Source organism: Globicephala melas, chromosome 6, assembly GCF_963455315.2.
Source record: "Globicephala melas chromosome 6, mGloMel1.2, whole genome shotgun sequence".
NCBI classification, from domain to species: domain Eukaryota; kingdom Metazoa; phylum Chordata; class Mammalia; order Artiodactyla; family Delphinidae; genus Globicephala; species Globicephala melas.
In genome coordinates, this window is record NC_083319.1 from 102989445 (window position 1) to 103002602 (window position 13158).

Here is a 13158-nt window from a genome sequence, read left to right on the forward strand (position 1 = left end):
GAGGGTGTATTTCCTTTTTAATCTTACTTTTTTTTTTTTCCGGTACGCGGGCCTCTCACTGTCGTGGCCTCTCCTGTTGTGGAGCACAGGCTCCGGACGCGTAGGCTCAGCGGCCATGGCTCACGGGCCCAGCCGCTCCGCGGCATGTGGGATCTTCCCGGACCGGGGCACGAACCCGCGTCCCCTGCATCGGCAGGCGGACTCTCAACCACTGCGCCACCAGGGAAGCCCAATCTTACTTTTTGCGTATATGTTTTATAAATATTTTTTCTTTTATTTGAACTCTCAAAGCAACACCTTTTATTTAAAGAAATTATTTAAATTTTTAAATATAGAAGCAAAGATAAAATCATCCATAATCTCACCATTTTAGAGATGATCTGGGTTGACATTTTTGCTTATATCCTCCAAGATTTAAACACACACACATACTTAAAATTATTCAGAGCATACTATTCACACCATTCCATAACCTACTTTTTATCCATTTAAAAATATATCAAATTTTCCCCCAGGTCATTAAATATTCTTTTATAACATTATTTAAAATTCCTGCATATTTTTCCATGACATGGTCTATAATTTATTTAAATGGCTTCCTAATGTTTGGCATTTAACGTGGTCCTAATTTCTCACTATTATAAAAATCAGAGCAAAAATTATCCTTTGTGCATAACTTTAATTCTTTCGATTGGAAAATTCTAAGAATTAGAATTACCAGAGAAAAAATTATGATTTATATTTAAGGCCTTTCACACATACTGTCAAACCACTCCTCAGAAGAACATATAAATTTATACTCCCTCCAGCAAGGCATGTGGTCATTTTAACTTACATTTCTTTATTCATCAGTGAGGCTGACATTTTTTTCTTATACTTGCTGATCATTTTAATTTTTTCTTTTATGAACTGCTTATAATACTTTCTGCACTCTTTTCTATTGAGAATTAGGCCTTTTTTTTTTTACTTGTAAAAACACTTCACATATTAATACTTTTAACACTCTGTCACCATGTTACAACATTATGTCCAAATCTGTCCTTAGGTATTACAGGTAGAAAGACCATCCCAACTGCAAGATCTGGCAAGTACACATTCACACATTCACACACACACACACGGGGGGGGGGGTGTTGCTTATACATACATATACGAATTCTTTAGGTCCACCAGTAAAATGTGTACTGTTCATCGTACAGGTAATAAGATTTTTGGTTTTCATTTTTTGCTATGTATTTCACTTTTTGTTGATTTTATTGTGAATATGATTACTCCCTCATCATATTTTCTAAGAGTTTTACTAGCACCTAGAAACACTTTGGTTGTTATGTGTCTGCACAGGCAGTGTGTGTGAGGGGAGTGTGTGGTGGTATATACTATAGTCATTAAGAGAATCAGCTTTTGAGTCAAGTAGATCTTGGGTTTAAATTCCAGCTCCGCCATTAACGTCTGTGAACGTCTATTTAAAATCCATCTCATGGGTTTGCTGTCAAAATTAAACGAAACAATGTATAGCATGCCCCCAGCACAGTTCTTTGCAGGTAAAAGATCTTAACCAATAGTAGTTGTCTCTTATTTTGTAACCAAACCCCTGACAGATGTACTTATTTTTTCTGTTCATTCTTAGGTTTGTACATTCAGAGCATCTATATGTGATGATCATTTTGTCTCCTTTTGATAAGTATATTAATTCTGTTTAGTTCTCTGAATCCCATTCTTGTATTGGCTAAAACTTCCCAAAAAGTGTCTGAAAAGAGGATGACTTTTTTTCCTTTAAAGTGGGAATGACACTAACACTTCAGCACCAAATGTGACGTTGGCTATTTGAGATAGATATTAGTTATCATGTTTTTGTTGTTGTTGTTGTTGTTGTTGTTTGCGGTACGCGGGCCTCTCACTGTTGTGGTTCCGGACGCTCAGGCTCAGTGGCCATGGCTCATGGGCCCAGCCGCTCTGTGGCATGTGGGATCTTCCCGGACTGGGGCACGAACCCGTGTCCCCTGCATTGGCAGGCAGACTCTCAACCACTGTGCCACCAGGGAAGCCCTAGTTATCATGTTTTGATAAGGGCTTTTATCAGGACTTCTTAGAATTTTAGGAAATTACAGTCATATGAATTTTCTCCCTCGACCAATTTAAATTGTATTTTAGAGTAGATTTCTCAATATTTCACAATTAATCCTTGACTCATGGATGTGGTATATAATTTGCTTAGTATACTTCTGAATACAATTTGTTACTGTTTTCTTATGATTGCTGGTGGGAGGATGAAATCAATTACATTACTGAGAATAGCGCCTGGCACAATTTAAGCCCTCAACACGCGTCTGTTACTATTATTGTTGCTGGGGATTTGTGTGCCCATGTTAGTAACTGGGACAGTGTGCATGGTGTTGTTGGCTTCTGAAATTTTATTTTATACCAGCTTTGAAAAAATAAATTGAGAAGCTTTCTATATTTTATCCTACGCACTATAAAACTTATATTGCATGGATATTATCTCTTGACTCAAAGTTTGAAAGAACCCCTGTGAAACTGCTCTTGTCAAAGTCACCAATAACATCTTAGCCAAACCAAGAGGAAATTTTCCATTCTTACCTTAAACTCAAGTTAGCATTTGACACTGGAAAAACTCTCCTGCTGGAAATACTTCAACTCATTGGCTTTCTTTTTTTTTTTTTGCGGTACGCGGGCCTCTCACTGTTGTGGCCCCTCCCGCAGCGGAGCGCAGGCTCAGCGCCCATGGCTCACGGGCCCAGCCGCTCCGCGGCATGTGGGATCTTCCCGGACCGGGGCACGAACCCGTGTCCCCTGCATCGGCAGGCGGACTCCCAACCACTGCGCCACCAGGGAAGCCCTCACTGGTTTTCCTGAATGCACACTGCCCTGTTTCACCCCTGCCGCTCCACTCAGGCAATCGCAACCTACTTTGAGGACTGCTCAGCTTCCTCTGTCCGTCTGATGCTTCTTGTTGCCAAGGCAGTCTTCTGCTTGCCTATACATTCTTCCTCAGCAACCTCATTAGTGCCCCCAGGATTCCCATGTCAGGCCACATGCTATGACAAATCTTTACTTCCAGTTCAGATAGCTGGCCCAAGATTCAGCCTTATTTATCCAAGTATTGGCTGGAAATGTCCACCTGGATGACCCATAGATTCCTCCCTTTCAAGATACCCCAACTACTACCCCAGTAGTATTCATGTTACTCACACTGAATGGCCATGAGCCATCAAGAAATCATGCATTTCATTAAGATTTTAAATGTTTTAGCATAGAATCTAATAGAGTATTTGTTTAAAATTTCTACTCTTCTATTTATGACTCTCCACACAGTCCCTCACCCCGCACCAACTTTATTACAACATTCTGAATAGTCCTGTTTCTAATTTTGTCTTCCTTTAGTTCCAAAGAGAATATCCTAAAAATTCTAGGTGATTGAGCATTAAACTCTTAATTATTTATTCTAATTAATTGCACTGGATTCAAAAAGGTGGCCGGCAGAATATCTGCCTTTTGAAATGTATTAAGTTTTTTGTGAATTCATATTAGTCTTGTCTGTGTTCCACGGGAAATGCTTTCAATGTATTATTTAATGTATCTTTTTGATCATATTATTTAACATCTTTTATACATAATTGCTGCTATAAATTTATCCTTCCACATGTTCCTTGTATGTCTAATAGGTTTTTAATGTATATGTTTTTCTCTAGTGATTAGGAAGATGCACATCCTATTTTAATTTAAAATAGTCCCTCTGGCTTTCTATAAAAGTATTTTATTTTTCCTAATTGTTTGAGTCTATGGAGCCCCTCCACATATTAAAAAAACTGTTGCTTACCCTTAATTTCCCCACCTCATTCTCTGTACTTCTACATTTTTGTTGATGTTTCATCCTCTTCAGCTAATATTCCTATTATTAGATTTTCTATGATCTGTCCCTTTAAGACATTAACTTTCATGTTTATGTTAAGCTTTGTCATCATATTAACAATAATTCAGATACTATATGTTTAATCGCTTTTTCTTCTGACCAGTGGTCCTGTGGTACCATAACTTTTCCTTTCTTGCCTTCCTCACTGATCAGTTCTCCAGCAGTCAGCTTACCTCAGTAGGAATAAGAACTGAATTCTGTCGGGGCCCTTGAAATAAGAGACTGTCTTTCTGTTTTCCTCACATATTAATGACAACTTCTCTGGACATGGAATTGTTGAGTGTACTCTTTCCATTCAAGATCTAGTTTCTGCTGTGTCGCTTGTTCTCACTGGGGGAGGGATCTGGGAGGTTTTGTCAGGGTTTCCCCCATTATTTCCTGGCCCAGCTCTTCTTTTCCCACGAGCGGAATGTCACACATCCTCCAACACAACCCCATCTGCACACATCAGCACAATGGCACAAAATTTCTGGCATATTGATGAGACCAGCCTAGCTTCACGCACGAATACCAGATTTCCCTTATTTTTATGTTTTCTTGAAAATATTCTCCAATATATCCTGGGGATGGGGGCCGATTAAACACTTGTACTCAGATTACCATCTTACCCAGAAACACATGTAAGAATAGCTGTGTGTATAATTGGAATCATTCCGTAAACTGTTTTTTTTTCTCCACTTAGCACTATAATGTCAGCAATTTCTGAAGACTCTTTCTTTAATAGTAGGATTTTTAGTGACTATAATACTCAATAATGAAAACTGTTACGATCTCTGTTAGAATGAAGGTTTTACTATGTTACAGGCATTATGCTAACGCCTTTTACATATATTAGCTCATTCAATCCTCATTACAACCCTAAGACATGGATTTTATCCCCATTTTAAATGCACCTCCAGGCAGTAAAGGTGGGATCTGTACCCTGGATTCTATAATTTCAAGGCCTGTGCTCTTCACCTTTTCTGCTGTAGAACCAGAGATGTCATTCCAAGTCCCCGCTAGATATGCCAGCAGCCCCCGGGCCAAAGGCTACCCCTCTGTCCTTCGCTACTGGACTGGAGTTGGCCAACGGCAGAGTGTTGAAAGTGGCCATGCTACCCTCTGCTTCCACTCACCTACTCCCTGCACCCCCTTCCACCCCTCCCCAGGCTCCCTCTGCAGCTTCTAGCAAAGGACAGATCAGAGAGTGCAGCCCTGCCCAGAACACTGAGGGTGAGAGAAGCCCCATTTGGTATCAATCAGCAAACACAAACAGCGTCCCAGTGCTGCGGGGTGAGCAGACTTAGTGAAAAAATGGTCTAAATCAATCATAGCCTCATCTTTTCTCAAATATGCACCATTTCATTACCTAAGATGCTGATTTTCTTACATGGAGAAAACGGAAATTGTTTTTTGTTTGGTTTTTTTTTTTTTTTTTTTGCTGTAACGCGGGCCTCTCACTGTTGTGGCCTCTCCCGTTGCGGAGCACAGGCTCCGGACGCGCAGGCTCAGTGGCCATGGTGCACGGGCCCAGCCGCTCCGCGGCATGTGGGATCTTCCCGGACCAGGGCACGAACCCGTGTCCTCTTCATCGGCAGGCGGACTCTCAGCCACTGCGCCACCAGGGAAGCCCAGAAAATGGAAATTTTAAATATGGGTATACTCACACTGTGCTGAGCAAAAAGTACAGGAATATCCCATAAGGCAGAGAATCTAGCCACCCTCCCCAAGGTCCCCGCTGTCTCCATGACTGTCCTTGGCCCTTCTCTTCCATCTGCATGGGTAACAGGTTCTCGCTCCCTCTCATTAGAGCTCTAGCGGTCCACCCTTAGCCGCCACTAACCTCCTTATTCCTGGGTCCTTACTGCTGCTCACAAAGGAATCTGCTAAAGCTGGGCTCTAATCGGCACACATAAGGCTTTCTCTCTCACAGACTTTATCACACAGTGGTACCCACCGTTGTCCCTGTTAGATGAAAACCCCCAGGACACAAGGGTGACGTCTGGTTCATCTTGTCTTCCCTCCCCTCCTCGCTCCCCACCTAAGTCAGAAATAGCAGACTCTCCTGACCACACTGGGTTAGCAATTCACGTTTTAAACTGAATAAGCAAAACAGACATACTCATCTATTTCTCATGTTGAGTGTTTTCTGGAGGCTCCGGCCAAACTTCGCAGGCATAACCTGTGGATGGGTTCTGTGTGTATCCAAGATGAGAAAGACAGTGACACACACACCGTCATGTATATCTATATGGACAGGGAATAATCACACGGATGTGCCTGTGCGCGCGCGCGCACACACACACACACACACACACACACACACACACACCATGCCACTTAAGTGCTATTGTGAAGTAAAAATCATGAAGTCCAAACCGTTTACTCAACACCAAACTGTAAGAGGAAAAATCAGTCAGTCCCTCAAGGGTTCAGCCTTCAAAACATCAGGATTGCATTGGACAACTTTTACTCTGGTTCCAAACTCACGTCGCATCCCACCAGTTGTTCGGCCTCACCTTGAGTCCCAACTTGCCCCCTCCCCTCTCCCTGGGTGTTCTCTGACCTTTCAGGCCTGGTGTGAGCCAAGTAAACCTCAATTAGCTAATGAGGTGCCCGAGACCAGCACCAAGACTGTCTCTCAGGGCCAACCAGATCATGAGCTGCCGTCATCAGTGTGAATTTACAGCCTCTGCTACCACGTGGAGTGCGGGGATGGTGTGAAGTCCTGCCAACCCCTTGGCTGACGGGGACATAGAGAAATGCTGGCAAGGCGAAGACACAGTAAATGAAAAATATGCTTCAATGTATAGGCTCTATTTATCTATGTCTTTCTTTAGTAACATAACATGAAGGTAAAAGGTCATATCCCCACTGAAATATAACTTATATTTACCTTTTATTAAATAATTATGGCATGGCATGAAGTTAAATATTACAGAAGCTAATCAAGGGGGAATTCAATAGAGAAAACTCAGACATGAGAATTTCGCCTTTGCTATACATAGAATGTCTTAATCCTCCACTGGGAGTCATTCGGGTTTGCTTAAGGAGTTTAATAATACACATTTCAACTGCCACAGAATCTAAATCCCCTTTGGATCAGCCTTGGAAAAACTTTCATCAATACCTTGAGATTTCATAATATTTCTCCTGAGAGCTTGGATCTCACGTGTCATTTCTTATTTTGATTGCAGGGATAATATATGAGGTTACTTACGTATCTCGGACCCAACGACTAGATATAAACTATAAGCAATGTGTGAAGGGTTCCTTTTATAAGTAAATAGTATTTAACTAAAAATATCTACTGGGAGCCACTCATTTAAAAAAAAAAGCTGGCTGTTGCTCAGTATTAATTTTCCCAAAGCGTTGGTGAGATGGATAAATTCTACATGATTGTTTTTCCTTAAGAGGAGTCACAGAGAGAATATAATGCTTACCCCAGCTTATGCCTCTACTTCTGTTTCCCAGAAATAGAGGGAACACTGGCTAACATGGAAAGGGGACTCTTGGTTAGAGTTCTGGTCAAACCTCAACAAAGACAGTGTTGACTTTGTAGGTAGGTGGTCATTTCTGCCATTGACCAACAGAAGTACTTATCGCAAAGGTAGCAATATCAAACGCCGATTGAGTTCCTTTACAGAAATTGGAGAGGAGACCAAGAAGATGATGGGGTGAGGGAGATCTGAGTGTTCTGTCAGGCTGCCACTCTGGGATGTTGGCCTGGGTTGCAGCATTCCTCACTAGTAAGTCTTCAGTTGGAGCCTAGGACACTGCAGAGTCTATGGATGGCCATCAAGAGGCCGACAAAAGTCTAGAAGTCCGAACCTAGTTGTGTGTCTGCAGCTATGTGCATTTATCTGCAGCAAAGGATCTTCACTTCTATCACAGAGACCACGGGCCACTAACGGGTTCAGGCCACAGAACTAGAGGATCTCTCCAGTCCTAACTCTAAATTCCAACCTTCTCCAGGAATAAAGAAAGCAATGGAAAAAGAATCCTGCTCAAGAAAACTAAAATCTATGTAACGCGACTGCCAGATCAAAAGATGGACTTTGATGTGCAGGCTGAGGAGAAAACATGCATGAGGAACACCTCTCCGTACAGCTCTGGTCAAAGACAGTTACTCTCTATTGACGGGACAGGAAGGAGTAAAACAGCCTTGTTTGCCTGGGGAGGAATCTGCATGCACACAGACTAGCTCCTGCCCTCATGCCACCTTTAGGATGTCTCCATTCTGCTCCTCCCTCAGTGTCTATGACTTCAAAGTGCTTTGATATTAACGTATTGATTCCTGTGAGGTCTGCCTTCTTTGTGCTATGATTTTCATTCCTCTCTTTCTCTCCCAACCCTTCCAATTTTCTCATCTATTCATCTACCTTCTGCCATACTCCTCAGGTGTCCAAGATTCAAGGCTATGTTCCATTGGCGTTATAATGCTCCCAAGTTAAAGAGTTTCATAGCATTTGATGGTGTGGTGGAGATAAAGCTGGCCTTTTCCTGGGATGCCTTAATTCCTAACTCTGACCAATCACACCACCTTCAAGGGCAGGTGGACTTTGGTTTATGTCTCTGCAAAAACAAAAGGTTGGGCTAAATGGCCTCTAAGACCCCTTGTAAGCTCTTGCATTATATGATTCTAAGACTATTACTTAGTTGGTGCCGTGAAATTCTTCCTTGAGAAGTGGAGATGGGTGGAGTTGAGGCCATGGGCTGTTGAATTAAGTTGTCTTTAACCTTTGCTACACTGAAATCTCTCCCTACATCCATTTGTTTCAATGTAGCAAAGGTTCAGTGTCACCAATGTAAAAAAAAAAAAAAAGAACAAAGATAATAGAGGAACACATTATTAAGAGGTGGTACCTGCCTTTGTGGACACAGGAATGAGAACACAAGGTGAGAAATAGCAGTGCACAAGAGAAAGATTAGACGGAAGCCTTTGATATTTAATTTTAAATGAAATATTAATTTAATATTTAATTACGCTTTGGTTTCAAGAAAAACTGCAGCAGCAAGACAGATTGTTTGAAGAAGGGAGTAATATACATGGTTAAGGAGACAACTGTAAAAATTAAAAATAAATTTCAAGGGTAAATCTAAATGCCACCACGGAGCAGTTATGAATATGCTCTGCTCTCTGTAATGTGTATTTAGAATATTATAGCTGAGACTACCAGGCCATTAAGAGGCTGTGATGTCTCTAGTGAAACAACAGCCCCCTATTCTGGGGTCTCCAACGGAGACATCATTCCTCAGACTCAGCTGAATGATGGATCTGAATTTTACAGGCAGTGGGAGTTTTAACTTCAGTAAAGCTACAGGCTACCAGGAGGGCTCTTCATGCAACCTGTTTCTAGTGCAAACCAGGAACAACTGGTACTTGGGCCCCTTTATGATATCCGAATTGGGTATTTTTAACTAAAAATCAGATTCATTTCTTAAATGAGATTTTTTTTCAGGATAATGCTATAAGAAAAAAAAAGAAGAAATGTGAAGTGGGTGAGCTATTAACAGTTGCCATCCAGCGTGCACACCTGTGCAGTGTGGCTCAGTGGAAGCAGGACCCCACGGCCCGTGCCCAGCCTCGGGGAGGGAGCTGTGCAGGGTATGATGTGGGAGGCAGGGCTGTGGAAACATCTAGGCCTCCCATTTCTCCTCCCAACTGCTGCCAGGTTTGGGCCATTTTCTTGTTGATTAATGCTTTCGCCCAAATAATGAACAGGGAAATCAAATGCATTTGTTTGTGCTAAAGGACTTGAGGACACGGGGAGGGGGAAGGGGAAGCTGGGACGAAGTGAGAGAGTGGCATGTGCATATATACGCTACCAAATGTAAAATAAATAGCTAGTGGGAAGCAGCCGCATAGCACAGGGAGATCAGCTCGGTGCTTTGTGACCACCTAGAGGGGTGGGATAAGGAGGGTGGGAGGGAGACACAAGAGGGAGGGGATATGGGGATATATGTATACATAGAGCTGATTCACTTTGTTATACAGCAGAAACTAACACACCGTTGTAAAGCAATTATACTCCAATAAAGATGTTAAAAAAAAAAAAAGTAAAACGTAAGAATTGTTCTGGGAAGGAGTTGACGTGGATGCTTTGGCTTCTACTTGTTTCTCCACAGCCAGGGGGTTTTGTCAGCTTCTAAGTTCAGTGCACACCTTGGGAGGCAGCTCCTGAGCCTGCACCTGGGCCAGCTGGGCCCTGTCAGCCTCTCCTTTGAAAACCCGTTTCCCCTTCAACCCACTTGCAAACAGCACCCATGCTCTCGGGCTGCCTTGGCCTTCTCTGTCACCTAAAAACCCTGATTTCTAATCTCGACCCAGATACGAAAAGCATGATATGGTGGGTCTTTAAAGAAGAAGCCACCTTTTACAGAAGAGAAGGCATGCAAAAAAAAGTCCGCCCTTGATCAAACAGCAGTGAGGAAGGAAGCTACCAAGAACTCATCCCAGGAGCTCTGTATCCCACAGCCAAACACTTGGAACAGTAAATTTTGCTCATGTTTGTATATTCCTATACAAAATACATTTGCATGTCTACGTAATTTCATCCTCCCAGTAAGACAGGTATCTACCTATTTTTTAGGTTAGAAAACTAAGGCGAAGAATAGTTAGGGGATTTGCTGGCAAGTTCAGACTCAAATTCAGGCCTCTAAACCCTGTGTCCCTGACTTCCATTCCAATGCTAAGTTGTCTCAAGTTTAATAACCAAGTGGCATTCATACTTTTTTGGCCTTCTGCAATTTCAGTTATTCATGAAGAGGATAATTTCTATGACTTCTAGGGAATTCAAAGCGCTTCATGGGCTCTAAGCCTACGTATCACGCTGAAATAGAAATATCCATTTAGCAATCTGGAACACCAGGGCACGGGTAAGGCATCCTCTGAGCCCCCTCCACGCTCACTGGCCAGGCCTGTCTCCCATGTACTTCCTCAGAGTAACGGCCAGAGAGCCAAGGCCACTGGCATTTGCCAGGTAAAACTGCGGATGAAGCCAAATGATGGCCTTAGCGTCATTTCTTCGAAGAAGCTATACACTCTTGGTAAGTAGCACAGTTCAGTGGTTAAGAGCACGACTTTGGGATAAGACTGCTATGTTTGGACCTAGCTTGGTGACCTTAGGCAGCAGGATTCTCATCTATAAAGTTGAGCTACGAATGGAACCGTTAACACGGGAAAAGGTGGTGATTATATGAGCTCAAAAGACAGAGCCTGGCCCTATGTGCTCAACAGACGACAGACGTGATCACCGAAGTACTAGCATCATTTTTTTTTTTCTTATAAGTTCTGTCCGAACTTAACCAGCAATCAAATGTGAAACTCAGACTCTGCAAAAGGTCATAGGAAGATACTGAAAAGCTGTGCCCATCTACCCCCATACCCTCAGTGACCTGCCATTCCACTCACGCATCATGATTTTTCACTGGTTTCTGTGGATGGTACAGGTTTTACAATTGTAGACGGTGGAAGTTCTACCCCCAAATGCCTTGTTCCAGACTTTCTCTCCCTGCATCCTCAAGACAGACAAGAAGTACACTGAACAACCAGTAACCACAGTCCCATTGGCTGCCCCTACCAGGATTATATTTCTGCACTGCCAGTTTTTTGTAGAAGAGTCTGCAAGGGGTGTAGGGGATCTCTTCCCCACTAAGCCTCGCCTGGTACCATCTCTAGGTCTCAGACCAGACAGAGGCAATGGGACCTTTCCTGATGAGCTAGATTCTGGGGTGGATCTCTTGACTCTGCAGCAGCAGGCTGCACTTTAGCAAATCGTGGTCAGAGGAAAACAGACCTGCAGAGTCACATGTGTGAAGACGTGTTGCTTTTCAGAGCCCTGGTGTTGTTTGTGCTGTACTTGGCAGCAACAACTGTGGGAAGCTGATTACTGCATTTTCTCTAATTATACCAGGTGAGTTCCATCTAACGGGCTTGGGTTTGTTGTGGTGGTGCCTCCTTGGACACAGGAACCATCAACAGTTGCACCAGGAACCATAAGATGTGTGTGGTGGGGTGGCGGCTGAGGGAGGGGAGGTTTTCTGGAGGCTGCCTTCCTACCTCCTGCTTTTTGAGTCTCTTTCTAGAAGATTCCACCTAAGAGTAAATACTATTGTGTCTGTGGTGTAATGACTCAGTCTCAAAAGAACTGCCCCATGTTGTCGAATACGTTACAAGCCAGGAAGTCACTGCAGCAGCCTGATGAGCAGGACTCAGGTTTCCCAAACTCATTTCTTTGTTTAAAACACAGATTCTCAGACCCTCCCAGAAGAGTACAATTCGATACGTCTGGAGCGGGACCCAGCATGATTCTTATCCTCGGCCAAATTCGGGAAACATCTATGGGTCACAGTATAATTAGCACCAGAGCTTTACAGATGAAGAAAATGAGGCTCAGAGAGGTTAGGGGACTTGACAAAAGGACAAACAAGACATGGATGACACAGCCCACATCCAAAAGCAGGTCTTGTGGCTGAGTCCACTGCCCCTCCTATTAGATTCCATCCCATCCCGGAATCTCACTCCGTCCCCACTAAAACCCTCTAGGTTCAGGGTTTCCCTTTCCTCTGGTATCAATGTGATATTTTCCACCTCACCACGGAGCTGAGTGTTGTGTCTCAGCCTTCAGTGGTCTCTGAAGCATCTTCCTGTAGTAGCACTGGTTGGGACTGGAGGAGTTGATTCCCAAGGGGCTCACAACGTGTGGCTCTGAGGCCAGGCTGGCTGGAACGCCTCGCAGGGAGAAGGCCACCACGATCCTGCAGGCTCCCTGGAGGAGGCCCCAGCCCCATCTTCAGTCACCAGGGGAAGCCACTGCCTTTCCAGCTGTTGGTCTAAGATTCCCAATGGGTTGTAAATTAGCTTTACATGTTAGTGGCTGCTAGCTGAGAGGACCAGAAAAGAGACCACCCATCCCTTTCCTGTGGTGTCTGGTCCCCTCTTTGGATAACATCAGCTGCTTGTCTCCACCAACCCGAGTCGCATTTGGCCCAGGAACCTCAAAGTGGAAGTGTTTAGGGAGAGTGACCAGGCTCATGAGCTATCCTGGACCGTGTTTGTATTTCTGTTTTCTTCTCTGACTGTGAAAGCGTATACTCCTGCATCCCTACTCTTCTCACCCCTAACTGCCTCCCAAGGTCCTTCCTTCTCAAAGGCGAGAAGGATGAAGTTTCACTGCTTCAGCTGGAAATACTTTCTTTGAACCTAAAGAATCAAGATTGCCGATGTGTGCTGTTTCAGTATTTAA

The 13158-nt window shown here is 43.4% G+C and overlaps 1 protein-coding gene across 5 annotated transcripts in view; it reads right to left on the minus strand.

Annotated features, from left to right (window-relative positions):
- Window positions 1–13158, minus strand: part of EBF2 (EBF transcription factor 2) — a 191460-nt gene that overhangs the window by 19444 nt on the left and 158858 nt on the right. The window lies entirely within an intron of this gene.